The 13,149-nt window shown below is 32.9% G+C and overlaps 2 protein-coding genes across 2 annotated transcripts in view; one reads left to right on the top strand and one right to left on the bottom strand.

The window, feature by feature from the left end:
- The window catches only part of LOC124532714 (GPI transamidase component PIG-S), a 57,970-nt gene that overhangs the window by 16,989 nt on the left and 27,832 nt on the right, over positions 1–13,149 (top strand). The window lies entirely within an intron of this gene.
- LOC124532713 (protein I'm not dead yet) overlaps positions 1–13,149 on the bottom strand; it is a 39,441-nt gene that overhangs the window by 25,507 nt on the left and 785 nt on the right. The gene's annotated exons all lie outside the window — the stretch shown is intronic.

The following is a 13,149-nucleotide window of genomic DNA, read 5'->3' as shown; positions in this document are numbered from 1 at the left end:
TGAAAGAAAGACTGTCAAGATACAAAAAAAAAACTGTTATTTTTACAATGACAAAACTTGGTGATTATACATTCTGCTCGTAGTGTAATTATATGCAGTATACAGTATATATGTTATAAAACAAAGCGAGAATAAAATATTTGCTCTTAGGTAGGTATATACAGTGCAAGCGGTCAATGAACCGGCGTGACATAATCTCTCAAACCGGTGGGCATGATGCCCTTATGACGAAAACGTCTCTATTTAGAATCGATGGACCTATCACACATCGCGTGTGGTAAAATGTTGACTATTAAATAATAAAAAAAGTAACTCGTGTGTCTATTGGGTGGCTTATGATGACATATCATCCATACCATGACTTTTTCTGTCAATTAATGATGCATAATCTGAAGTTTGGAAGCGGCAGAAACGTCTTCGGTAGTGTTCAAACTCGGTTCACGATTGTGGAAATAACAAGTGCACCTGTGTTTACACAATTGGCATTTCTTCTTTGAGAATGGGTACCGTTAACGAAATCGGTCAGGAGGACATAATTATCAAAGTACAGACAATGAGCAAACTTTGGTTTTAGTAAAACATTATGCAAAACAAACAGTATATTATAATACATACATGTATAATACTATTATTCAAGGAAATAACTATAAACACTCAGAATATAGATTAAACCGAGATAAACCGCCGAGAAACTAAGTTGTAACTTTAATATCAATGACACATGTTTTTATTTAAATTAACACAAAGTTGCTGTACGCGTGTAACGATTCATTCCAGACCGTAAACTATCTCTGTGTCAAATTTCATTCGGATTCGTTCAGCCGTTTTGGCGTGACATAACCGTCCATTCATGTATTTGTAAAAGTCACGAAACTTCAAAACGAAGGTTTCTTCCGTGGTCATGGAGCCTGATTGAATCGTAATAAATTAGTATTTAGTGGTATTTTAATTGATTTGTTTATCGAATGTATATAATTTACAATGGTCCACTGCACAATGGTTGCCAGGAAAAGAGCGCTATGTTAGTGATATGGCTGCCTGTACTATCTTATGCAACTTCGGACATTCAATTATTTATTGAAAAAATATATTATTCATTGGAGGAAACTTTTAGTAAATTCTAAATATATGACACCTGAATGGATGCATTTTTAGACGCCTCGTACTTCGTACGTCTTTTTAATGATTTAATTGTTTCGAGTAGGTCCGTATTTTATTAGCATGCTCGTTACGTTGATCAGTAGCAAGTAATTGCAGTTTCTTTTCGCTTTTATATCTATTTTGGTACTTTAATTATTGCTATTACGTTTTATCAGATCATATGTTTCAAATTTTATGATTTTCTTTAAACTATGATAGGTCAAACTTCTTGATGCATGATCTTTAGGGTTGTTTAAAAAAACAGTACTATTAAAACATATCATGTCACTACCTGCATGTTACTATTTAGTTATCTTTAATGTTGCTTTATTTTGCATTTTTATATGCACTAGGCAATTTTGATCATTTTTGCGCTCTATATTATATATTACATATTAAAGACATGGCTCACATTACAGACGAATTTTGGTAGATAATGATGAGCGGATATCAAATTCCGCTCCAAGTCCTTAAAAAATGACTATTCTTATTTATTTTCAAATCCCACCAGTTAACATATATGTTTCAATATCTTTATTATTCTCGTGGTTTAAATGTGTATTTGTAGATCATTCAATCGAAATTCACGTTGTTACTAGGATTTACTGAAGTATTAATATCTCAGCTTTGGAATTGAGCCAGTGTATATTGATTGCTGCATAGCAATATCTAATAACGTTTATTTTATAGAAAGTGAACTTGAAATATTTAAAAGTGAAATTATAGCTATGTAAATGTATAGTTTTTTAACTCAAGTGGAACTCTAATTCCTTTATTTATGTTTCTAGCATTATATTTGCTTTTTGATTGTCAAATTAAGCACTACTCTGGGTTTGGAAAAGAAAATACCTGAGAGGACCGGCGACAGCAAATCAGCAGGTTTTTTTTTGAAATTATATTATTTACAAATATTCAACATTAAGAATAGGAATAGCCAGGAGCCGATCGTTTGATTCCCAAGGTGTTATCGAATTGTAGTTTTATTATCGAGTTGATATGAATCCATTGTTCGTTTCCACTATATCCTATAGAACTGAAGTCAATGGCGACCTCTCATCCTGATAGCACACAACTTGCGGCTTTGTTAACGGAAAATAACGCTATTGTTTATAAAATTATTTATATACTTATATATATTAAAGTATGAGTATATAATTTGTGATATTTTACTCAAAACTTTTGTAGCCATATCTCTCTTTCATGGATAAATCACTAAAACTCACTTGATATTAAAGGTTGGCCTCATACTTTTTAAATAACAACCCTCTAAAACACTATAATTATTTTTTTATGACCAAAATTGCACGTTTAAAAAGGAATAATAGTGAATACCACTCATTTAAGTCTATGGTAGCAAAAAATGTGATGTAAAATCGAGAGAGAAAAAGATATTCGAATATTTTTAACAGGAAAATTACAGATTAATTATTTTGATGTTGTAGGATATGAAAAGATTCCATAATGTATCATTAAGTACCTCTTTACTGACTCCGTCATAATGGACATTAACGTCACACATCAAAGAAAGTTTCCTCGAAATCACACGCTGCCCTCAATATAACTCCAGAGTACCGAAAATGGAACAAAAATAAATTACATGTTCCGTTGCATTATCGTATATAATGTACTTGGTAATGTACCTATTGAGTCTATATAAAACTTTACAAGTAAATAGAAAAATGCTTGTATTTTTCCGGATTGGAAATTTCGAAGCGGGAAGCGGGATGGTGGATTGACATGTGGCTGAATTCCGTTGAAATTAGACACATGCAGGTTTCCTCGCAATGTTTTCCTTCACTCTTCAACTCAGCTCGAGCTCGGCGGCTCGAGATGAGTTATAGACACAAATATATAATCACATGAAAATTCAGTGGCCCTTGACTAAGTTCGAACCCGCAATCATCGGTTAATATGTCGTAAAAATACAACTATCTTCAAATAGATCTCGTTGTCTAATAGGCGAATATTGCGATGTTTTTAGTAACTCAGCTCACACTTTGTATTCATTTAAAAATGACCATGAAATGACCAATTCGTTATCATTTTATTCGCCTCACTTCCCTGTAGCGAATAAATAGTATAAGCTACGCAATTTTTAATATGTTATTCAACAAATCAACTTGACCTTTCCGAAACGCCTTTCTTTCCGTATCACTGTTGAGCAAATATTTGACAACAGAACTAGTCGTGTTATAAACCGGACGTTGATTTTCATGACCGATAGATAAAATATGCTAATCTCTAGTGTTAAATTAATTATTAAAGTATATGCCTAGGTCACCGTCGTTTATTTTTAGCAAAATTTGTCTGTTTGGTATGATATTTGGTCATATGTATGTTGATTTTTTAGTAGTAGGTGGTCAACACTGCCCATAGACAAAGCTGCTGTAAGAAATATTAATTATTCCTTGCATCGCCGATGCGCTACTAACTTGGGGAACTAAGATTATGTTCGTTGTGCCTATTACACTGGCTCACTCACCCTTCAAATAGGAACATAAACATTACAAAGGTAGAGTATCTGATGAGTAGGTGATACCCAGACGACCTTACAAAAAGTCCTACATAACAAATAAAAGAAGACACTAAAAAAAATTTCGATCTTGAGTTTTTGTGTTTGTTTATACTGTATACCAAGTGCAAATAGACGCAAATATTTTGACTAACTATAAATACGATCTTCTTGACATTGACTACATTTGTTGATTTTCAAGACGTCTCAATTTGTGTTTTTTTTTTCATGAAATTTATATTTAGTATTTAGGTCAATATCTTGTTTGAAGAATTTTCTTTACCAGCTGAATTATTAAGAGTTATATATTCGAGGGGGAAAAGCATCTGTATCAAACTACCGCTGCGTAGGTATTATTAATCTCTTGTACACATATTGCCTATTGCAATCGAAGAATGAAAGATGACCTAATCTTAAATTTACGTGCAATTTGCTAATAGGTCAGTTACATTGTACACCACAGCCAGTTCTCGTCAGATATAGGTTTAGTTATAACTTACATCCAAATTAATTTAACTGGAAGTTACGATAACATGTGCATGCATTATGTATATATTTTTTGAGCCAAAAAGACACAGATTATATCGCCAATGTCACATGCCATTGAGAAGATACGAGTAAAGAATATCATAGATTATTCAAGCTCTCGACCAATGAAATCGCGTCGATTCGATTTCAAATGTTGTAAATTTGTCTTGTTCCCTTGTGGTATAATCTTTATATGTATTAATAACTTATACATCATTTGTAATTATATTATAATTTATAATTGATATAAACTGTACTGTTTCAAAGCCATTTCACATTTTATTACGTGTGAAGCAAATTTGACGACGAAAGACGCGAGAAAAACCGCGAACGACAACTAGTATGATATATTCCCAACAATTAATAAAATATTTAAGAATCTATTTAATCAAAAACACCTATAAAATTGTAACTTATACCTAGTATTAAAATATATAAGTTACAATCTAGTATTAGAACAAGTATCTAGTATTAAAAGATAATAAAAACCGTATAAATATTTATAAAGAACGTCCTTCATTACAATAATTAATATGTTTAGTACCGGTAGTACTTGTAACTTTGTAAAAATTGCGCATAAATCACGTGTAATTTGAAGTAAGCTAGAAAACACAGTTGGGAACTCGATCAATAGTGATTTCACATAAATCGTCTCTGATTTCTCGTTTTTGCATTCACGTAACACGGTTTAAAGTACAGAACAGTATCATAATTCTAAAAAGACATATAAAGTATAAGTATTTAAAATGATTTAAATCCTTTTTCCGCACCTTGATGAGCGACACGTTAGAGGTAAACGCAGATTGCAATATTGAATTATTAGTTTTCTATAGTATTTGATTGATTTCATTGTTTCCTAATTGTTGCCTAATGTAGTTTTGAAAAAATAAAAAATTTATTCAAAACAAACATTCAGGCATTCTTGCTCACTACACCAATATATAACTGCTTCCACAGGATGACGATATCTTTTAATGTGTGTGGAACATTTGATTTCTAGGAATAGTCATATTTCAACGTTATGATTAATCCCCGAACGTAAAATCATGACTGTTTTGCTAATTTGCTTGCATGTATATATTAAAGAAAGATTTTACCGGCCAATGATTTAAAGTAAGTCGACACGACAAATGCTCTCATCATCATGCTCTCTTACAAATGTCAGAGAAAGAAATTAATATTTGACAAAATGCTTAAGCTCTGCTTAACTCTTTAATGCATATAATTATTGTCAATTGAATTTAAAAATCGCCTTACGTCTTTCGCTTAAATCACGGCTTGAAAAACGCAGCTTACGACGTTATGTGCAACTCTGTGATTAGATGTGATTCATGATAATTATCTTATATTGCATCTCTCGTATGTAATGTAAACTATGCTATGTCATAATTTAATTCATTACGATATAATCTAAGTGTTATTATATATGTACTACAATATAAATTAAACTTAAGCTGAGGACGTTTGGCCTAGAACTTCGTACGCTTTAAATTGAGACTATTCACGTGACAGCCAGTGTAACTACAGGCACAAGGGACATAACATCTTAGTTCCCAAGGTTGGTGGGACATTGACCATGTAAGGAATAGTTAATATTTCTTACAGCGTCATCGTCTATGGGTGATGGTGACCACTTACCATCAGGTGGCCCATATGCTCGTCCGCCAACCTATAACATAAAAAACAAGGAATACATAATCTTGTATTAGGTATACATATATATTAAAGTCATCGATGAAATATTTCGTACGATTTTGTAGATGTTACATTGTAAATTTTGTTTCGATTTACATATCTTTTGTTTAATTAATCTTATCTGTATATTCCCATAAAAAGATCCGAAGTTAACAACCCCAAAAAGATAATAAACTCTTTAAGTTTTTTTTTATAAGAAACCTTATTTAAAAATCCAATTAATTATTTATGCGAGTAATTAATACGTTCATTCGAATTTAGACGATTATTATTTAATTTAAGAAACATTAAGATAACGGTATTTATGTTAAATTAAAATAAACTATAGTTTTAGAATAAATAGTTTAGAATTTCAATATGACATGACAGTAAACTCGTCACTCTACAAATAACAAAAGTGTGACGAGACCTAACAAGTCTGATGTGTTCCTGTATTTCCTTTGGACATGCCAGCATAGGCGATACTATACTCAATATATTCACCAATTGATCTCTGACAGTCTTGAGTGTGTGGTGAAATTCTCTCATTCACCAAAACGCCGCGGCGGCATGATTGCATATTCTCCAAGCTTTCTCCTCAAGATAGGAGGAAATCCTTGCCTAGCTGTGAAACTAATAGAATCAGTTACTTTCAGCTTCTCACCAAATCATAATATTATAAAATACTATACTTATCGACCTGTCCCGGCTTCGCAAGGGTACTTTATATGTATCGTTATATTATGACCAAATTACATAGAATCATTAAAAATTGTAGTCTTTGTGTTATTTTGATGTTCAGCTATATTACTGTAAAGTTTCATACAAATCTGTCGAAAAGTATTTTCGTGAAATAGTAACAAATATACATACATCCCCACAAACTTTCGCATTTATAATATTAGTAGGATAGAATTTAGCGGTAGCTGCTATCAAACTATTGTTTGTATATAATAAATTAAAGTAATCGTCCACATATGACACAATCAGCTGATTGTATATCTGTATGGTTGTAATTATCAAATAATTCTTGAACTTATAACACATTCATTTCTTTTAGATGCGATTGACAGGCCATTATATAATAAGGTGACACTAACGGCTCGTAAGATACGCGAGTGTGTGTATTTATCAGTCTCGATATGCGTGTCAATATCAGGGTCAATGGTAACATTCAATGCAAGTTCATATTTTACCTATTATTTTTTATTTAGGTAATTAATTAAATATATTAATTTAACTTTTGGTTTTTTAATATCATCAAGCATATTCGTATTAAAACAAAGATTACTTAGTGGTTTGTGCAATCCTGTCTAAGTAGATAGCACTAATGTAATACTCTACCGGATAGCTACAATATTTGGTATTCTTGGATTTTAAAGAAATCGTTAACTTTCATACATCACCAAAGTTTATTGACAGTAGTTACAATTTCCCAGTCTTCCTACTGATGACATAAACAAATATACTTCCCTTCTTTGGCAATGGCCTAATCAAGACATTCCTATTGCATAGTCATCCATTAGATGTGTTAAATAAGTGTTTCTCCCTATTGTCTTTTATATAATATATATATTTTACCATATTAGATTCAAATTATAAATATAGATCTGTATACAACATAGATTTTTTGCATTTTGTACACTTCTCCAAGTGGCATACATATTAGTGTTTAAGACTTAGATGTTTAATGTTTTATTGTGAATGCTGTATATGTTATGTCGTTGGTGTGTCTAAAAAAGTCCAACTGCTACAAACTGTTTACTAAATTTAAGAAACAGTTAGTTTTGATTACGTATGGTAGAATTAGCCACGAGACGTAATTCGAAGGCTATATATATGATTTTCTCTTAAGTTTAGATGGCGCGTATGTGTGAATTATTTAGCGGGACGTTACTCGTATCTCAAAAACTATCGATTTTTGTTCTACGGTAATGGCACGTATATGAGTCGAGCCTATTAATCAACTCAAGTCTATGTTATGATGAATTTAACAATACTTGGCCTTAATGTTGGTAACAAAGCCACGTTGTTACTTAACGATAGTATAATTATTGTTTAATGTTTTATGCCTATATGGACGCTGAAGATTAATCGAACCTAAAAAGCTGTCGATCATCAAACCTTAGAATAACATATATATATACTTATTATACAGCACCGTAAACTGTTCTTGATTAATATATCTTATATAATTAGACATTTTCAAAGAACTACTTACATATATTCAATTGATGTTTTGCTTTCAAAGTTTCAATAATAACTTCGCCGCATTGAAATTGACATGTTTTCGGCAGCCATAAGGAATATCATACTAGCAACCCACTCTAGCTTCCCATTTATGCAATTTATTGATAAACAAAATGCTGTGATATATCGGCGTTACCCAAGTTTATAAAAAAAACCTCCATATCCCGTTTTGCACCCTCAAGGATGGAGTGTTCCCATAAGGAACCTGCCAAATTTTCTTAAAATTTATAATCTCATAATGATCCTATATGACACAGGAAGAAAGTAGACTTCTAGTTTCATTAAAGTCTTGTTTCATTAGTTCCGAAGATCATCCTGTACATACAAACAAATTTTACCTCATTTTGATATTAGTACAGATTATTCAATAGCTCGACCAATATCACGCCAATTCAATTACAAAGTTGTTGATTCGTATTTGCTTTACCTGTGGTTAGAAGAGGTTAATATACCCAATGGCGAGTACAACAACAACAACAGCCTGTAAATTCCCACTGCTGGGCTAAAGGCCTCCTCTCCCTTTGAGGAGAAGGTTTGGAACATATTCCACCACGCTGTTCCAATGCGGGTTGGTGGAATACACATGTGGCAGAATTTCTATGAAATTTGTCACATGCAGGTTTCCTCACGATGTTTTCCTTCACCACTAAGCACGAGATGAATTATAAAGACAAATTAAGCACATGAATCAGCGGTGCTTGCCTGGGTTTGAAACCGCAATCATCGGTTAAGATGCCATGTTCGAACCACTGGGCCATCTCGACTCTGGCGGTGGCGAGTACATTTCAATAATAATTTATCCAAGAAACACAATTATATCAATCACAATATTATTTGCTTCTCAGAATAATTCTTGCGTTGCGTAGAATGACGTTTCCATAACACGCGATACATTATTGACTCAATTGGTAGCACAAAGGACAGTGATAATGCTGATAAAATGCACTTTTGAGTGTGACTTGAATATTCTTCTGTACTTATTTTGCTAATGGAATGACTTTTTAAACGAATTCAAAAAGATAACGTTATCAATTCCTCTTTGTTTTGATTTACCCAGAACTCCATTTCCTGTACCGATTTGTACCGATATTATTGTTAAAGGGAGCCATTTCCGTTTGGGCAAAATTTGGGCTTTTTAAGGGTGAAAGACTAGGATTTGGTTTTTAGTGGGCTAGAATTTTGATTTATAATTAATTTCCTTACATTATTTCAAGTGGTTGTTTATATATGACATGCTACATATTAATTATTTTATTTCTTCTCAGAAAAATTAAACTTTTTCTTGGTAAGTAAGGAACTTTGAGGACGCGTCAAACTGATTCCATCACGCTGCTCCAATAAGGGTTTTTAATACGCGTGTGGCAGATTATCATCCGTCACGTGCAGTTTTCCCTACGATGTTTTCCTTAGTCGGTAAGCACGAAATTTATTATAAAAAATAAATAAGGCACAAATTGCACCTTCAATTGCAATATCTTGGTGGTAGGGCTTTGTGCTAGCCCGTCTGGGTAAGTTCTACCCACTCATCAGTTATTCTTGCGCCAAATAACAGTACTCAGTATTGTTATGTTCCGGTTTGAAGGGTGAGTGAGCCAGTGTAACTACAGGCACAAGGGACATAACATCTTACTTCCCAAGGTTTGTGTGTGGCACATTGACGATGTAAAGAATAGTTAATATTTCTTACAGCGTCAATGTCTATGGGTGATGGTGACCACTTACCATCAGGTTGGCCATATGCTCGTCCGCCGACCTATACCATAAAAAAAACCAATCATCAGTCATTCACGTTTTCTAACCGCTGGGACCTTATTTAACTAATATGTAACAGTTTTCAATTTAAAATAGCACTACTTGACACAAAAGTATCGTATTAGTCATTTGTTCACTGGAAATACTCTGACAAATAGTCTCTGATAATTAGCGGAATACTTTGAGCGTAGCACTCGAGGGTGAATATTTAAATCTCGTATCTGTGATGGATTTTCTGATATAAGTTTTCAACACTGGCAATAAAGGTTTTTTTCTTATTAACTATCAAAATGGTTAAATTTTGCAAGTAATTAACTTCCTTGTTAATTCAAATTCTCGAAGGGAAGACAGGCGTGTTTATTTTATAGCGTTTCCACGTTTCGTACTTATTTCGTGACTCAGGTATAAGCAGACCTCCTTTGTTGGCTTTGGTTATAAATGAACACAAAGACAACGGATTTAGGTACGCATATTTTGAATAACTGGTCGAAAACGTCTTTCGTTTTGCGACAAAAAATATGTGACATGGTCGTAAGTGACGATAGCTAACAATTTAAAGATAACTTTGTCAAAATAGAAATAATAAGCTTAGGGTTCTATTTTTATTCGTAAGAATTATTTTTGTAAATGTACATTGAAGCCATTTGTAGGCGCTTAAATCTCACAAAAGGCTTAAGTGCATATGGAAACTATATATAATATGCGATGTAAGCGGATTGTACACGTTTGTTCCTATTTTAATAAATGATGCACGATCTTATCACCGAGGAAACTTTTCTAGTATTTCAGACGATTATGATCTTAGTATGCCTAGAGAAAGTTTAGTTTATTCTTTATCGTTATAAATGTTACTTAGATCATTTTTGAATTTTCAAGACATTATAGACGTTTTGTTTAAAGCATTCAATGTATAACGCGTTGTCTATTGGTCTCGATCCCTTTAAGTGTATTGTGTGTCACGAGTACGATAAAAACAAATGAATATGTTGATAGTCTTGCGAACAATTGCGTATTCAAGAATCGTTTTAAATTCTAGAGTAGATACTAAACTACAAAATGATTGTATACAGAAACAGAACAAATTGTTTGTTTCTCTCTTTTTCTCCTTGACGCGACAAACTGTCGGTCAAAATTAACATAATATTTAACGAGAGAATATTTGTTCGGGTGAGATTGTCTTATCTCAAACTGACCCAAGGTTTCAAATTCAGGTAACATACCCATTGCTATGTACTATTCTATTTATTAATTGTACTTTAATTATTATTTGATATGTCTAATTAATTACAATAGTGGCCTCTTTTTTATAACAATTAAATGACTTCGATGGAGCAAAGATTGAAGATCAAATTCATGCATCAATTCTATGATTCAACTCGCTTTTGATTATCGTCATTTAAAAATTATCAATCGAAGTGTTTACGATTATTGTTTGTTGTTGTAACGAATTTGTCAATCAAAATCAATTGTGTCAAAGATGCTCATCAGTTGAATGCACTCTGACAGCGCACTATAGAAGCGTCGAAAATAATTGATGATTTTAAATACAATAACATATTGCTTGACACGCGTAAATTGTTCCATTTATTTTATAATTCGTTTCGCCTTCGTTCGAAATTAACCAATTTATTTTGGACGAGACTAAGCATTTTTAGTGCGTATACAATATATTTTCGTTGATAGTAGTATGTAAATTAATGCATCCTGCGTATTTATCCAAATAGTCAGATTTTTTAAACGCTTCAAATACCTTTAACGTTATCCAACATGAAACATATATGTATAACTTTATCACTCACTTGATCTGTTCATTTATTTTTACGTATGGTATACAAACTACTTGATTAAATAGGTTTGGATGACCTTTTTCAAATGTTTGCCAAATTAGATGCGATTAACAGAAAATATCTTAGTTAGCACTTAGTCGCTCTTTTCTACTCGGCCAAATGATACATGGATATCCGGATACCTAGAATAATACTTTGTATTGCGAAAATTGATTTACTTTTGTTGACGATGCTTGTTTATATGAAACAATTGGTTATTTGTGGTTTTTGGTTGGTTATGTGTGCGGAATATATGGTGTATATGTGTGTGTGAAGTACTCAAATGTTTTATAATGTGGAAACTGTTAAAACAAAACACAGAACCGTCTTTATTTTAACGCAACTCGTAAGATCCTTGAATTTTCCGCTTCACTGATATTTGAATTACATAATTACCTACATAGTAAGTTATTATTCAAATCAATTAGTAGTTTACCCGTTGGAAAATTTACTGTCAAATAGTGTTTACGTCTCGGGTGTTCCTTAAGGAAAGTTATTTAAGGATGTGCGGAATATATTATGACTTTTATGACGTTTCTTTTATTGCGAGTTTGACAAACATGCTTTGTTTGTTGCGGCTGTTTAAATAATAGATAGTCGAGGTAAATGTTCCAAGTTTGACAGCATTTGGGCGACCTGATAGTGAAGGGTCGCCGCCCCTCATTGAATGGCACTGTAATAAATATTATCAATTTCTTACATCGCCAATGCGCCACTAACCTTGAGATTTAAATTGTCTCTTGTGCTGTAATTAAATTGATTCAAAGCCCTATCACGAAGTAATTAGTGTTCTACTATTCTGCAATAGTATTTTCTTCTCGTAAGATGTTATGGGACTGTTCCACTGCCGCTTTAGTATTGGAGGAGGCATATTAAGTAGAATTTAATCTGTGACATGTTTGATTCGTCACGATGCGATTTTAATACGGCCGATATATAAATATGTATTAGCATGAAAATGGCGATGCCCGGAAGTGAATACGAGATATTTGATTTATGATCCACGTGTTTATACCGCTAGGTCATCTTCAACTATTCGGGGTTAGCAAAATACGACCTCGTAGGTAAACTTAGTTTTTGTAATCATGTTAAAGGCTATCTAGCGTGTATTAGTACTACGATCAATCCCTTTAGATCCCTATGTAGTCGCTTATTAATGCATAAGTTACTCTGTCGGTATAATGCCGGTCGAGATGAGCCAGCGGCTAGAACAGATGATTCGTAATCAAAGACTTTGAGTTCAAACCCATGAAAACCCCATTAAGTTTCTGTATTCAACCACGCCGCATTGGAGCAGAATGATGGGGTATTTACGAGGTTATCATAATGTGTTTGTTCCACTCGATATTTTCATTTTTCATTCACCACCATCGCACATGATATAGATTATAAACACACAGTAAATAATAATGGTGATTCCTGGATTTGATCCCGGAATCTTTGATCACGATTTTAGTTCTGAAACCA

Source organism: Vanessa cardui, chromosome 10 (genome assembly GCF_905220365.1).
Source record: "Vanessa cardui chromosome 10, ilVanCard2.1, whole genome shotgun sequence".
Lineage (NCBI taxonomy): Eukaryota > Metazoa > Arthropoda > Insecta > Lepidoptera > Nymphalidae > Vanessa > Vanessa cardui.
The sequence above is the reverse complement of the archived record's forward strand: the minus strand, read 5'-3'. Positions and strand labels throughout refer to the sequence as shown.